Raw genomic sequence first — 17,877 nt, 5'->3', positions numbered from 1 at the left:
ATCTCAGTCAACCTGTTTTTCACAAAACTTCAAACACACTATAATTCATTTTGCACAGTGATGCACGTGTGATACATAATGGTAACCAACTGAGGCAAATGTTAAATAGCGCCGATTTTACTTACGGAATAGAAATAAATCAATTTTTTCACATTATAATAGTTAATAATGAGATACAGTTGATTTTGACTGGTATTTCAAATGTCTCAGATCTTGGTATCATTTTTTTAAATGTTTTTTTAAAGTGTCCTTTTTTTTTTTCTGACAGGCAAATGTTATAAAAAGGGTGGATATTATGTAATCCCTATAACCCAGGGGTCTCCAACTCCAGGCCTCGAGGGCTGGTGTCCTGCAGGTTTTAGATCTCACCCTGGGTCAACACACCTGAATCAAATGATTAGTTCATTGCCAGGCCTCTGGAGAACTTCAAGACATGTCGAGGAGGTAATTTAGCCATTTGAATCAGCTGTGCTGGATAAAGGACACGTCTAAAACTTGCAGGACACCGGCCCTCGAGGCCTGGAGTTGGGGACTCCTGCTATAACCAGAATGGGTTATTAGCAACATGGTCAGTATTAATTAGTTACACTACTTAGTTAAACTGAAAGGAAAAAAGAACACTATATGCAGAAATTACTTTTTATGGGTGTTTAATAATCAGCTTAAAGGGGACCATAAAAGGGGGGCTTTTAAGGGTGGGGCTTAACCCTGAGTAAACACTATTTAAATGTAAATGCGTGAATGCTCTTCTCCCATGAAAAGTATATGTCAAAGTGAGTTCATATTGCACTATGCTACAAACAAAAAGCCCACACACAGAGTGTGAAAGTGTCCTTTGGTGCTAGTATTACATTTAATTGTTAGCTGTCAGCTCAAACCTGTGGCCACGCATCCAGCGAAAAAAAAAAAAGACAACTTGTCATGAGGATTTTCACAGAGACAACTCAAGTTGTGTTGTGTGAGAAACTCACGCATTTTTTTGTTTAATTAAATCTCATGTTTCTCCATCAAAGATGCTTCAAAAAGAAAAGTAAGAGAAGGAGCTTAAATAAATTGCATAATAGGTGTTTTGATAGAGCTAAATGCCGCATGTGTATGTTTGTGTGGGGTAATTAGTAGTTAATATGAGACAGCAGGACCCCCCCTTGAGTCCTGCTGTCATCCTGCCCCCCTCTGACAGACAGTCCTCCAGCTGCTGCCTGCTCGGGGTGAAAGGACCTGATCTGAAAATGAAAGGATGGGAAGAAACAACAGGAGAGAGGAGGGAGGTGGAGATCTAAAATCGCTCGTGTGTGTGTGTGTGTGTGTGTGTGTGTGTGTGTGTGTGTGTGTGTGTGTGTTCATGCGCTCATGCATACAAACCCAAGGGTCCTGTTGTTCACCTTGGAGAGGAGGAGTGAGGCACTAGTGTTGCACTCCCATATGTTCCTCCAAGGGTCAACTAAAAGCCAAATAGAACCACAGACTCCTAACACTCACACACCACCTTTTTGAAGTAGTGACACTGACAGATATTTTATGCCAGACTCACTGAGGGACTCGCCCTGGTTTTGCCCTGAAGTTGTGCTGAGGTCTCTGAATGAGGGGGGAGCTATTGTTTGTCCACTCACTTTTTTACTGATGGTGCACAGTTTCCGTGTTTCAGGACTGTGACACATGTCAGGGACTAAAATGTGGGTCGCACAATGTTACCACAGTGTCACCTGCGGCTGTAAAATGTCCAGGTTCAGATGCTGGATAAAGGAAATAGATAATGTAGCAAAGCAAGTAAAGACTTCAACCATAAAACTGACTAAATCCTAACCCATCCAAAGCAGACCTCCTGTAGCAAAACCTCTACACTTAAGGGAAAATCCCTTTCTCAGTTTGTAAGTGAAAAATGCAAAAAAAAACCCAAACAAACCTTTGAGAAGAATCTGTGATTTTGCTTTCCTGTTGTTTGAACTTCCTGATTTCATTGTCGGGCATTTTTATAATAAAAGAATAGCAACCTGACAGATGCATGAAAAAGATATCAGCAACATAAAAATGACGTGCCTAATATTGTGTTGGCATTCCCGCCCCTCTGAAAGCTGACTTTCGTCCTGTGGTTTAGAGAGCAAGGCCCACCTGGATCAGGGTTGTCTCGTGGTTGCTCAAATGGATTATGCAAACATTTTGAGTTCTTCATTAGAATTCAACCATTCTGTAACATTTTTCATGGAAGTTGGGTGTTTGGTCTCCAGTTTTTTGGTGCTTCCAGTGGTTTACAGTTTTCACTAGATGGTACTACCTGGAGTACTTTTTTAGTACATACTCAGCCAGGGTTCCAAAGGAGCTGAGTACATCAAAAAATGTGACGTCAACAGACTACATGACACAAGTCGACCAGTTAAAGATGTCAATCGATGAGTCATGAGAACGACTCCTTCACAAAAATCAAAACTACCACCCAAATCTGCTGTAGACCGAGCAGCAGGTGTAGCGTCGCCTCGTCGTCCTCCATTGTTGTGTTGTGTTGTGTTTGTGTCACATGCATAAGATGTCACAGACTTTGAGACGCTTTGCTATAACACGCCCACGCACATTGAGGTGATACTCAACTGTAATGGAAAACGACCAAATGTCGAGTTGAGCCGAAGAATCAGAACTCACTCAGTTCACTTTGACAAATGAGCTGCTTGATTTGTCAGCAGTTTTTTCGTATTCTCTGCAGTATGCAAAGCCACACAATGTCTCTGTGGGTGTCATTTTGAGAGCCACATGCTTTAAAAAAAAATACGGCCTATGCAGTCTCACTGCTTGTATATGATCAATGATCTTTGTACATGTGCACTTGAACAGCCATATTGTGTGAGACAGAACAGGTAACTTTAATTTATGACAGAACAAACGAGCTTTTGTCAGCTCAGAACGCTTTGATGATCTCGACTGTGTGTGCTCAGGTGTGGCCATCTAAAGGATGCAGAGTGGGACAATTGCTGACCTAAATTTGACAAAATAATCAACTCTAGAGAGTCATGGAGACTTTATATGAGGCAGCTGACATGATTTTTAGAGAGCAGAGAGATAAAAAAGGGAGGAATGAGCAAAATGGGTAAAAGTATAGACAGAAAAGGACAAAATGGCTAAAGACAGAACGGGCGAAAAGTTTACAGTGTATCAATACAAGAGACGCACAAAGAACTGATTCAAACAGCTGTACAGCTTCAATCTCTGACAACAAAAGATGTTTTTTTAAACTAAATTTTAAAATAGTTTCAGATTTTTACTAAAATAAATAGGTGGGAATAATGCAAGAAGTGTCTTTCACAGAGACAAACATGTGAGCTTCCTATCTTATTTAAGCTAGCTGGTTTTGTATTAAAGCACATGGAACATACCCTATACTATCTATACAGCAACAAATACAAGAAAATTACTAAGAAAAGTAATTTGTTACACTATTCATTACTTTTGCATTACTCCATAAATGGCCTGAAACACATTTTCACATAATTACCAGTTAACAATATAAACCTGAGGCTACAGTCCCACACAACGACACAGATCCACATCCTAATGAGGACACGCATGATCTTTTTTAGTGTTTGCACGTGAACACAAAGTTGAAAAGCAGCCCAAAGAGACTTCAAAGAGATTACTACAGTGACTCTATGTACTGTGGAAACATCAACAGGTAGAAGTGGAGGCTGCAATCCTGACTACTCATCACTGACTCTGTTGAAGATCAGGCTGGGGTTGATGTCCATTCGATTTTAACGTCACTCTGGGTTCTTGGCTAGCTTTGTGTTAGCATACTGTCTGTGCAGATGCTTGCAAAGAACTAAAGTTGTGTTAGCGGGATAATGCAGTTCTTTCTGTCCTGGAAGCAGTCTGCAGTTTATCATCATGCACTTGTGCTTTTGTGTAATTAGAATAAATTTAGTGTCCTCAAAAGCTGAAGACCACGCCACCATTTCTCCAACATCACACAAAGTGAAATCAGCTGGTTGCAGCACAAGTGGAACAGGAAGGAAAAAACCACATGTTTGATGTTTTTTTTTCCCTCTTTCCTATCCGCCTAGCATACAAATAACTGAAGACCATTTGTAATGCAAGTAATGACATTATTGTAACTGTAATGTAATTACTGAATTTAGTCAAGTATGCTGTTACATTACTGCATCACTGAAAAATGGAATGTGATTACAGTAACATGTTATGCGTTACACCCAACACTTGGCAACTTTAAATGTTGCAACATGTCCTGGAATTGTTGTAATTTTTCTGCCTTTGAGCTAGAAAGCATCATTTCTAGAATATAGAGCCAACTGTGGGAAGCGTAATAAACAGTTATTAATAAAATTCATGCTTGAAATGCAGTCGGTTGTGTTTACATGTGTACAGTGTTTTTAAACCTTAAGCAAACAAGCTATTTTAACAGTTAAAATGAGCACAATAATCACCAAAGTGTCACTGTTCATATAAACATTTACAATGAACATCGAGAGATACAAACAAATCCTTTTTTTCAGTGCAGTAACTGTCAAACTGTCCAGATGGTCAGACATCCTTGAACGACTTTGCACATAATTTGTTACAGATCATAAAGTGCTGGCATTTTTCTTCTATTCAAAGACATCTGTCAGTTTTTAAGCCAATCCACTTCCTTTGTGGGTGTGAACAAAGGTTATGAAGTTGATTGTAGAAGGATGTGGATTAGCTTTAAAACACCCCTCATGCGGACTAGCCCCTCTTCCCAAACAGCCCCCTTTCATTGTGACCATGCAGTGTGTGATAGATGAGGACAATGTCAACAAGAGCCTCAACATGAGAAATTGGGTTCGACAAGAAGCAGGCCTGGAGTTTACTCTCTCAGCAGTGATGGGATTTATCTTGTGTCTCTGTGTTACTTTGTAAACAGCAGTGTGCAAACATTTCAACATTCTTGAGATATCAGAGGAGTGGCGGTCTATACCTTTAAGCTGCTCCACCTGTGTGCAAGGTCATGGCAGATATAGAAAACACACACACAGACACACACTTTACCAACCACATTCCTAAGTGCCCGTGATGAGTCTGGGTGAAGTTTAGAGGGAGCAGATAAGGCATGTGGCTACAGGTAGAGCTGCTGCTCTGAGCTGCTACATTCCCACTGAAAGGACAGTGTTTGGGTGTGACTGCAAATCATCCCACTGTCTTGTACAACTCTAAGGCTTAGTCATTTGTAAGCATTAAGTTTGCTCATAATTGTGGGTGTTAACACATTTTTACATGCGTTCCTTTTCGATTGCACATTCTTGCTTGATCTGAAATGCCCAATTAAGTCAGGTTTACTCACCATTACTTAGGTATATGAAATTTAAGAAAGTGCTTTTGACAGAGATGTCAACTAGGTCAGTCCTTAGCTTGAGAATTTGATCTTGTCAAAATCAGTTTCTAAAACCCAAGATCAAACCAGAAAACTGTGGACAGCAGGACTGGAGTTAAAATTACCACTGTGAGCAAATCAAATAATAGAAGTGTAGTTTCCTGTGTGGCTGTTAGCTGTCACTTCAGTGTACTCCTCCTCCACCTCATTCACTTCACAGTTTTCATCAGAACCAACCATCAAACTGATCACCATAATTCTTCTTCAAAATGGTGTTCGACAGTGCAAAAAAGGCTGTACTCCACAAAATAAAAGATTTACAGTACTACTGTCAGATGCTTTCCTTTTTAATCACCAGTCACCCCGATATCTCACCCCAGCTGAGAAACAGCTTCATTCCAGAAGCTGTGAGACTTCTCAATGCATAATGGACATGAACTGTTATTGTAGCACCTTAATCACCACTGACACTTACTGACACCGTCACTTTATCAATGCTGGTCATCATGCACTTTTGTTACTAAAGTATTTATACTTATATTTCTATATCTACACTCCTTTCTGGTACTCAGGTTGTTGCACTCTATTTATTTGTATTACTTTATTACTTGTTATTCTGTTTTTCTGGGTTTTTTGGTTTTGATTTTTATTCTGGTTCTTTGCACTCCCGGACCATGTGTACGTATTTTGTTCCACCTCATGTAAACAGGTGATGCAAATGACAATAAAGCTTCCTTGAATCCTTGAATAGAATCATCAAGTTTACAGTTTCTTACTGTAAAATATTTAAAGTAAAATAATATTTAAAATATTTATGAGACTGGTTGAAATGATAAAAGTTTCCACAATGATTTATAAAATTCAGTTTTGTTATGACCGGCACATAGACCACAGCAAAAAAAACTGAGTCAGTTATTGGGGAGTTTGAATGGTGTTTCTATTAGGCAGAAACACAAGGTAGGAGCAAAAAGGATTAAAAGTTTGATACACGTTGGATTCGGTCCATTTGATGGGATTGTGGCAAAGAGGAAGTGCACTGCATTGGCTCTTCAGTATTAGCTTCATTTAGCGGGAGTGTGACTCTCTGTTAAGGTTCCCATCACTGCACTATATCTGTTAATCCCTAATACTCGTGTGATGTAACGTCAACTTTAAACATCTCAAACAACCCATAACAGCTTCTTTATTGAGGAACCTTTGACACTAAAGAGCTAGATAAAAACAATAGTAGACTTAAGGGGAAAAACGCACATTAAATAGTTCCTTAGGCAGGACAATTTTATATAGCAAATATCAACATAAAATAAACAGAACTTACATTTGCATCTTTGCCTCCGTCACACAAAAAACCTCGATGAATGCCTTGAAGGTTAGTGAAGTAAATAAAAGCTTTTGTTTAGTCTTGGTCCATATTCTGCCTCGAAACAGCAAATAATACAAATGAGAATCCCTAAACTTCCTGTGGACTTGTTTATGCTTTCTGGTTAAAAACACTAAGAGGCCAACTTCAGCTATACATGTAACAAGTCTGGGCAAATTTAATCTTGGCTGTTTATCTCACTGTGCTGTGGCTCTTGTTGGCAGTTTATGAAACTGGATGCATATGGACGTTAATGAGATCTGCATACAGTAAGTCTGGGGTATACTGAGTACTAAAGACTTGACATACTAACTACATACTAAGAAAAAGAATGATGAAATTCTGTAATTCCAAAATTACAAGTCGTGGTCTTCACTCGGGAAGCTTTTTTTCAGTTCTTTTTATTTTGCTGTAAGCACACAGGAATGCATAAGAGAGTTGTTTAGACTAGAAGTCTCACCATAAGATCAATGTTACCTGACAGCGAAGCTTGTAACAGAGGGAGACTGAGACCTGTAGACCTGTAATGCATCAAATAAGAGGATCTTTGGTCTGAAGTGGATCTGCACTCCTTGTGAAGGGCTTTGGAAACTCTTCTGATGCAGCAGTGTACCCAGGAGATCAAAGTTTTCATTCTTTGGATACTGTTTCCCCTGCTTATATTTATTACTATACTGCCACCATGTGGCTGAGAAATGGCAGTGTCCGAGTGGAGGCTTGTGTGCTCTCTTCATTTTGGTGGGACGATGTTTGTGCATTTATTCAGTCAAATTGTACAGTACAACTCAGACACAAGGAAATTCACAATGTTTTACAGAGAGATAGAAGGAGCGATTTAAAACAGATAATAGAAATATAAACACAGACATAAGAAGTGACAAGCTGTTTCTCGTGCTCACAGATGTCCATGTTTATATAAGATAAGATAACCTTTATTAGTCCCACACGTGGGAAATTTGTTTTGTCACAGCAGGAAGTGGACAGTGCAAAAGTTATGAAGCAAAAATTAGAATAAAATAAAATAAGAATAAATACAGTACACAACTGTACAGAATAGAATAAAATAAAATACTATATACAGTAGAATAAAATAGAATAAAATATACAATGAGATAAAAAATACAACAAATGCTATATACAATTGAGTAAAAATACAACGATGCCAGAAAAGATGATTGCACATTAGTGTTATTGCACATTTGTGGATGTGTGTGTTTGATCAGTTAAAGTCTTTATTGTGGAGTCTGACAGCAGTGGGGAGGAAAGACCTGCGAAATCTCTCCGTCCCACACCGTGGGTGCCGCAGTCTCCCACTGAAGGAGCTGCTTAGTGCTGTCACAGTCTCATGCATGGGGTGGGAGATGTTGTCCAACAGGGATGACAGCTTAGCCACCATTCTCCTGTCACTCACCACCTCCACTGGGTCCAGAGGGCATCCTAGAACAGAGCTGGCCCTGCGGATCAGCCTGTTCAGTCTCTTCCTGTCCCCGGGCGGAGATGTTGCCGCCCAGCAGACCACACCATAAAAGATGGCTGAGGCCACCACAGAGTCATAGAAGGTCTTCAGGAGTGGGCCCTCCACTCCCAAACGACCTGAGTCTCCGCAGCAGGTACAGCCTGCTCTGCCCTTTCCTGTAGAGGGCGTCTGAGTTATGAGTCCAGTCCAGTTTGCTGTTCAGATGAACACCAAGGTACCTGTAGCTGTCCACAGCCTCAATGTCCATACCTTGGATGTTCAGTGGTTGCAGTGGAGGATGTTTGTGCCTGCGGAAGTCTACCACCAGCTCCTTGGTTTTACTGGCATTGATCTGGAGGTAGTTCAGCTGGCACCAGTCCACAAAGTCTTGAGTCAGTCCTCTGTACTCCTTGTCGTCCCCATCAGTGATGAGGCCGACTATTGCAGAGTCATCAGAGAACTTCTGCAGGAAGCACTGGGTGGAGTTGTGGGAGAAGTCTGCAGTGTAGATGGTGAAGAGGAACGGAGCCAGAACCATTCCCTGTGGGGCCCCGTGACTGCAGGCGACCCTGTCCGACACACAGCCCTGAGTCCTCACATACTGTGGTCGGTCGGTGAGGTAGTCCAAAATCCAGGTAGTTAGGTGATGGTCCACTCCAGAGTTCTCCAGCTTGTCCTTCAGAACCGAGGGAAGAATGGTGTTGAAGGCACTGGAAAAATCAAAGAACATGATTCTCACAGTGCTCCCAGCGGTCTCCAGGTGAGAGAGGGAGCGATGTAGGAGGTGAATGACGGCATCATCCGCTCCAATGCCAGGTTGGTAGGCAAACTGAAGTGGGTCCAGTGATGAGCTCACAAGGCGCGAAGCTGAGCCAGGACCAACCGCCCAGGGTCTTCATCAGGTGGGATGTCAGAGCCACCGGCCTGTAGCTGTTGAGGTCCTTGGGCCGTGAAGTCTTTGGCACTGGTACAACACAGGAGGTTTTCCAGAGCTGTGGGACTCGTCCCAGCCTCAGGCTCAGGTTGAAGAGGTGCTCCATCACCCCACACAGTTGGTCCGCGCAGGACCTGACGACCCTCGAGCTGATGCCATCTGGACCCGCTGCCTTCTTGGCTTTAATCCTCCTCAGTTCCCTCCTAACCTGGGTGGTTGAGAGAGACAGGCTGGAGCCTTGTGTTGAGTGTGTATTGGATGCTGTTGTTGGGGGTGGGGAGGGGTGAGCAGGGTGAATAGAGGAGGTGTGAAGTGTCAGAGGTGGAACAGCAGCAGTGGGGGTGGGTGAGTCTGCAGCCGATGTTGGAGACTGCCTCATGGCTGAATCAAATCTGTTGAAGAAATGATTCAGTTCATTTGCCCACCTCACATCCCTCCCAGGCAGAGAGTTCTGATGTTTGTGGCCTGAGATGGTTAGTAAAATAAAAGTACCTTTCACTTTGGTTTGCTCTAATTCTGGGTACACAGAGAACACCTATCACTGCTGATCTGAGAGTTCTGCATGTTTTGTAAGGCACAAGTAGATTTGAAAACGTAACTGAGTGATAATGATTTGTTACTTAAAAACTATTATGCATACATTTTAAACAACTTTGTTGGACTTATCTGGACATTTAACAAGAATATTGTATTTTTACAGCAACAAAATTACATTTTTGTGTGATTTTCATACATGGCTGCTTTTATAGTTCACATTTATGTAGTTACACTTTATAGAACTTATTTAATGTATTTTTTACTGTGTTGTTCACCCTGTTCTGTTTTTGATATGTCAGTCTAACATGCATTCTTTAGTCTTACATTTAGTACAAATTATTACTCCTAATATAATAATGATAAAAATAATGTTCTCAGTGTGGTTGTGGTATTTTAAATTTAGCTGCAGAATAATCACATCCAAACCAAAGTCTCATAAACCTGTATTTTATTCACTGTATAATACAGAAACTATATAAAATGTTTAAAGAGAGTCATTTTATTATTGCATTAAAAATTATGAGCTCATTTTGAATGTGAATGCAGCAAGATATCTTTAAAAATAGATAGATGCTGCAATGGTATGAATTTCAAAATCCTACATCACCTTATTCTTCAAGTTATTGCATTCACAAGATTTTCAGAAACACTTCAACTTTGACCTGGATCTTGAGGCCGAGGTCACTGAGATGTGATGTCATCCAAGATTTTTAGTAGATACAGTTTGAAACCCAGGTGTCGCTGGCCTGCCCGCCCGGCAGGGTCCTGACAAAACCCCACCAGCCTTGTATGGCTGAGGGTAAAAAGTGTTAGTTTTGAGAGCAAATTTTAATTTAGTATTAGTCATATCTTTTGACAGAAATGTCATTTAGTTGTTGTCAGAATTTAGACATCTGAATTCAAGTGATTAATACCAAGACCAAGGACCATGGCAGCAACTCTGTAACACTGCTAATGCCAATAGGCCAAGACTGACATAATCCCTACATCAAATATCTGAATGTAAATGAGGTGTTTTTGAATTAAAGTTCTCTTTAAAGTTATGTAGAAACTGTAGAAATGGGTTGGTATCACTTTCCTTTCCAGACTATATGACCCAAAGGTGCATTGTTTTATTATTTTCATTACTAAGATTATATTACAAGTGTTTGGATAATGAACTGTGCATGTTTAATTCAAGTGTGGTTGCATGATTAAGTATTCTCATTCTGATTCTGATGGCAAAGAAAATAGCCTACCGTGTAAGATATTTAAAATAATGACAAAACATTGATATTTTCATATCATTATTTTGTCCTAAGGTATAATGAATGAAATGTAATTAATATTTATTTTGTGTCCTACAATGTGAAACTGCATCAGCTGCATCGGATATAATCTGTGAGATGCCCTGTGGCTAATGATCACAAGATAAATTTAAGGAACTGCTCTGCAAAAATCCTAAAATTATAGAATCTTGGAATATTGCCAACCTTTGCATCCTTCATTAGTATGAAGTAGCCCTGTAGTAGTGCAGTAGTACATTATTTATTAATACTTCATACACACCTGTAATGAAAAGGTCCCTTTAACACAAAAAAATAATAAATATAATAATATATGTATATATATAATATAATATAATATAATATAATATAATATAATATAATATAATATAATAATAAAGATAACCAAATTTTAATTGCTAATTAATAATTCATTAATTTTAATTAAGGGACTGATGCAAAGGATCAGCCAGAAAGTGTAAATGGGGAAAAAAATGCATTTTCTTGCCAACAGAGGTGATGTGGAGAGAAGGATCAGTTGCTACAAGTGTTGGATCATCAAAGTTAATGGTGATGGCTAGCCACTGAAATCCAGTTTTATAATAACCCCACTGCTGCATTAAACTAATACCATCATTATGCTGAAATTCATACTAAATTTAATCTGCAAATGTCACACCTGCACATGTAGTCAACACTTGCAGCACAGACATGTCGGGGGATCTGTGGACACATACATTTGACTCTGAAATATTTTTCTAAAACACAGCCTACTGTTCTACACCTGAAATTACTTTACATTTTCTTACGTTTGTTTTAAAAAATATTTGTTTTTAATTGACCCAGAAACTATCATTAGCTCTATGCCTCTGCCTGCGATAGAATTTTTTTTTTCACTGTTATGGCTCTAATGAGCGTTAGCAGCTATGCTAATACTTAACTTAGGTGACCTTACAGATTTTAGTATGATTTAAAGGGAAATAGTTTACTCTCCTTCTTCCAGTAATTAGTTACTGATTACTTTTTTCAAGTAACTTGACCAACACTGCTCGTGATCCTTTCACCACCATGGTTAGCAGTTTACACCTGGGATTTCCACTGTGGCCCAAATGATCAAAGGAACTTGCGACCTCATCAGGGAAACCATGAAAGGCAGTCATATGCCATGCAATACAGAGGAGACATGACAGAAAACTGCCAGGAGCTTTGAGGAACAGTGAAATTCCCAATTGTATAGGTGTACTGGACAGGAAGCACATGATTATACAAGCATCGCTGAACTCCGGCTCTTTGTATTCCAGTTATAAAGGAACATTTTCAATAGTCCTGTTGGTACTTGTGGATGCCACTATAGATTTCTTGCAGTTGAAGTCAGAAGTTTTTGCACCAACAGCGATGGAGGCATCTTTGCCAATTCCCATCCCATTCCATGTCCCACCAGCCTCTCCTCTACCTTCTGCACCAGATTGGCACCAGTGCTATATGTGATTGTGGCTGATGAGGCGTTTCCTATGAAGCCATTTACCACATAAACATACAGAACACTCAACACAACCATACCAAACACACACACTCCTATATACGGCACAGACAAATACACTGCCATACAACACAAACAGATGCACATACATACACACACACACACGCCCACAAACGCACAACTTTAGCAAACATTCAACACTCCAAACACGACCAAACTGAGGTTTGTCACATGGGATGTACATGGAATTGGTTCCAGGGAAAAGAGACTTAAAATTACTAACTGATTAAATGACTTTCGTGGAGACATTGTCTCTCTACAGGAGACTCAAGACAGACTTTTAATTCATTTGAAAGCCTGATACTTAGCCTTGTCCACCCCAGCTGTAAAACTCAGAAACCAGTCTTACTTGTTATCATCTATCGTCCACCTGGGCCTTACACAGAGTTTCTCTCTGATTTCTCAGACTTTTTATCTGATTTAGTGCTCAGCTCAGATAAAATAATTATTGTGGGTGATTTTAACATTCAAGTAGATGCTAAAAATGACAGCCTCAACATGGCATTTAATCTGTTATTAGACTCAATTGGCTTCTCTCAAAATGTAAAAGAACCCACCCACCACTTTAATCACACTCTAGATCTTGTTTTAACATATGGCATAGAAACTGAACATTTAACAGTGTTTCCTGAAAACCCTCTGCTGTCTGATCATTTCCTGATAACATTTACATTTACAATAATTGATTACACAGCAGTGGAGAGTAGACTTTATCACAGTAGATGTCTTTCTGAAAGTGCTGTAACTAAGTTTAAGAATATAATCCACCCACTGTTATCATCTTCAATGCCCTGTACCAACATAGAGCAGAGCAGCTATCTGAACGCTACTCCAACAGAGGTCGATTATCTTGTTAATAATTTTACCTCCTCACTACGTACGACTCTGGATACTGTAGCTCCGGTGAAAACTAAGGCCTCAAATCAGAAGTACCTGACTCCGTGGTATAATTCTCAAACACGTAGTCTAAAGCAGATAACGCGTAAGCTGGAGAGGAAATGGCGTGTCACAAATTTAGAGGATCATCATTTAGCCTGGAGAAATAGTTTGTTGCTTTATAAGAAAGCCCTCCGCAAAGCCAGAACATCTTACTATTCGTCACTGATTGAAGAAAATAAGAACAACCCCAGGTTTCTCTTCAGCACTGTAGCCAGGCTGACAAAAAGTCAGAGCTCTATTGAGCCAACCATCCCTTTAACGCTAACTAGTAATGACTTCATGAACTTCTTCACAAATAAAATTTTAATCATTAGAGAAAAAATTACTAATAATCATCCCACAGATGTAATATTATCTACAGCTACTTTTAGTACCATTGATATTCATTTAGACTCTTTTTCTCCAATTGATCTTTCTGAGTTAACTTCAATAATTACTTCCTCCAAACCATCAACGTGTCTTTTATACCCCATTCCTACAAAACTGCTCAAAGAAGTCCTGCCAATAATTAATGCTCCAATCTTAAATATGATCAACCTATCTCTAATAATCGGCTATGTACCACAGGCCTTCCAGCTGGCTGTAGTTAAACCTTTATTTAAAAAGCCATCTCTAGACCCAGCAGTCTTAGCTAATTATAGGCCAATCTCCAACCTTCCTTTCATATCAAAAATCCTTGAAAGAGTAGTTGTCAAACAGCTAACAGATCATCTGCAGAGGAATGGCTTATTTGAAGAGTTTCAGTCAGGTTTCAGAGCTCACCACAGCACAGAAACAGCTTTAGTGAAGGTTACAAATGATCTTCTTATGGCCTCTGACAGTGGACTCATCTCTGTGCTTGTCCTGCTAGACCTCAGTGCAGCGTTCAATACCGTTGACCATAATATTCTATTAGAGTGATTAGAACATGCTGTAGGTATTACAGGTACTGCACTGCAGTGGTTTGTATCATATTTATCTAATAGACTCCAATTTGTTCAATTTGTTTGTAAATGGAGAGTCTTCTTCACACACTAAGGTCAATTATGGTGTTCCACAGGGTTCAGTGCTAGGACCAATTCTGTTTACATTCAGCCCGTTCTCACTCCCGAGGCGTAACATCCTGACGTTTTGTCACGTCCTGCGGCGTTCCTGAGGAACGCGAAAGGTGACCTTCCACATTGTTATGGTACGCGGCGGTTTCCAGCCCTGTATTGCAGCCCTAAACCTAACCTTGTCCCTAAGCCTAACCATAACCTTATTTGTAACCTTAACCATAACCTTATGCCTAACCATAACCTTATTCCTAACCTTAATAAGGGGCGGCAAGGCGAGAATATCACTCATCTGGAAGAAATTCCAACAATTTCAAAAAATCATATTTGTTACAAAACATCTCAAAAACATTTCATCTTTTGGATTATAGTAGATCTAGAGGTGCTTTATCAGTACATTTTTTTTTGCTTTCATATCACTTAGTGCTCTGTTGTGAAAAATCGTCAAAGTTACAATTTTCGTTGCAGTACCGCTGGTTTCAGGGGGGCGCCAGCGCTCCATGGAACACCAACTTGGAATGGGAAATTATATTTGGAATTGCCGATCCCTTTATTTATTTGGATAAATTTGCATGTCACACTTGGACTTTAGATTCCTGCATCGATGGATGTACCATTTGGAAGTTCACTTTTTTCTTCTGACACTAATACATCTGATACAGCAATTAACTGTTTTTTTCCTGTATTTTTGGATGTTTCAGTTGTATTTCGAAACATGAATAAATTCCATAGAATAACTGTATGTTTTTGTGGTTATTTAATAAAAACTTTTTACACAACTGTATCTTTTTTATGAATACCTTGACAGCAATACACTAACTACATGTAAGCAAGGAACTGCGGGAACTGAACACAGTTTACTTAAATTAATAGTTTGACTAATTTCTTAGATAAGCCAAGGTAAATCGTATTCCTTATATATATCTGGACTTATAAATGCAATGTTTTGCACCTCTGGTATGCAGACAGACATTATGGTAAGAGTTTTGAGTTGACATTATTGATAAGGAATTTGAATGCAGTTTTATTTACCCCTTCCATTTTGCTTGTTATTGTATTGTATTTTGTTATTGTATATTGTGATTTGATTTGATTTGGAACTACTGTTAACGGAAGTAAATAAATTGACCTCACCTGTTTCCCATCATGATTGTCCTGTTTATTTAAGCCCTCAGGTTCACTCAGTTTCTTGTCTCGTCACCGTCGACTCCTAATGTGTGTTTCCAATCCAGCTCAGTCATTCAGTTCAGCTTAGTTTAGCCTTTTATGTTCAGTTCATCTAGCCACTATAATAAACACTGTAAACTTTCTCAGCCATCCTGTGTTTAGGTCCTCTCTTTTTCCATCCATTTTAGCTCTGGGTTTGCAACTTATCTGTACTTTAATTTTAATAACTGCACAGCACCAATTGGCAACTATTTTCTATGATGTAAATATGTAAAAAAATAGTGTGCTTCTGTTCTATGTCCTGTGTCCTGTTCTGTTTTTTATATGTGTCTTTTTGCTGCTGTTACAACCAAATTTCCCCTTGTGGGACAATTAAAGGATACTTTGCATATGTGATGAAAAGAGATCCAATCAGCCCATAGACCAAAAAGGCATTTTCTCAAAGTTGGGGATTAAAGATGATTTTACCTATTTACAAGTAGCTTGAAACATTATTTATATGATACAAGGATCAAGAAGTGGTCAATTTAAGATCAATTCAGAATTCAAGATGTATTTGATGATTAGAATATCGGATCTTCCTTTTGGAATGGTTATAAATCATGATGTTATGGCATAGTATATGGTTTTTAATCTTTTTATGCAATACTTTACAGGTGTGGTGACAAGCATTCCTGAAAGAACTCAGTCCACAGTGTCATTGAATTAAAGTTTGTAATTCATATCAGTTATACTTATCAAGGGCAGCTGCTATCATGCTGACATATGTTACGAGACCACATCATCAGATAGTCGTCTGCTGGACGGAATGAGTTAGCAAAGATAATAATCCTTTTAGTTTAGGAGATAGACAGTGGGGAGTCAGGTAGGTGAATCCTTCAGGCAGATGAGTCCTTCAGATAGATCAGTCCTTAAAATTTAGAGTGTCTTTTCACAGGAGCTTCTGCAACAAAGGTATGATAAACTCAGCTGATAAGAGAACACAATGGAGATGGAGACATCATGGAGGAGTATTCATGAAGAAGAGCCCCAGAAAACTAAATGAAGATCATTCATACCTATAGTAACTGTCCAAGACTGATTTGGGCCTCGACAGAGTCCTGATTCTTAAGATAGGATAAGATAAGATAAGATAAGACTTTATTGATCCCACGACGGGGAAATTTCACCTCAGCTCAGGTACAGATGTCGGAAGAAATACAAAAATACAAATACAAATAAGTACAAATAAGTACAATCAATGAAAAAAGTAAGATAATACACTATATACAATGGTAGCACCCACAGTATAATACACTATATACAATGGTAGCATACACAGTATGTGATTATGGATATGGTTGGAAATATGGAAGACATAAACTATATCGCTTGATATAGCTATTGTACCACTACTATTCCTATTTATAGACATGTACACACACACATGTACACACTAAATATACATATGTATGCATATACATACATATATACCTGCACATGTCCATACACATGGAAGGTCCATTATGCATGAAGTGGTGACCGTGGATGTTCACAGTGTCCAGTGACTTATGACATCATGATTGAGGAGTTATAGAGTCTAACTGCTGTTGGGATGAATGATCTGCGAAAGCGCTCCTTCCTGCACCGAGGGTGTTTCAGTCTCTGACTAAAGGAGCTGCTCAGCCCACTCACATACTCATGCAGTGGGTGATGTGGGTTGTTCATGATGGATGTCAGCTTTACTAACATCCTCCTCTCGCCAACCACCCCCACAGACTCCAGGGGACATCCCAGCACGGAGCTAGACCTCCGCACCAGTTTGTCAATCCTGCTCCTGTCCCTGTCCGTGCATCCACTCCCCCAGCAGGCCACTGCATAGAAAAGGGCAGATGCTACCACAGTGTCATAGAATGTCCTTAACAGAGTCCTGCAGACTCCGAAGGACCTCAGTCTCCTCAGCAGGTGGAGTCGACTCTGGCCCTTCTTATACAGGATGTCTGTATTTGTAGTCCAGTCCAGTTTATTGTTGAGGTGAACACCCAGGTACTTATAAGAGTCCACTATCTCAATGTCTTTCCCTTGGATGCTCACCGGTGTTGTAGGGAGTGACTTCCTCCTGAAGTCTATGATCATCTCCTTTGTCTAGCCGGCGTTGATTTGGAGTACGTTGGTCTCACACCAGCCAACAAAGTCACTGATGACCCCCCTGTACTCCTGATCATTCCCGTCTGATACGCATCCAATGATGGCTGTATCATCTGAGAACTTCTGTAGATGGCAATCGTCCGAATTATAACAGAAGTCTGAAGTGTAAAGGCTGAACAGGAAAGG

The sequence above is a fragment of the Oreochromis aureus genome, linkage group 5 (assembly GCF_013358895.1).
Source record: "Oreochromis aureus strain Israel breed Guangdong linkage group 5, ZZ_aureus, whole genome shotgun sequence".
Classification (NCBI taxonomy): domain Eukaryota; kingdom Metazoa; phylum Chordata; class Actinopteri; order Cichliformes; family Cichlidae; genus Oreochromis; species Oreochromis aureus.
Note: the sequence above shows the minus strand (reverse complement) of the source record.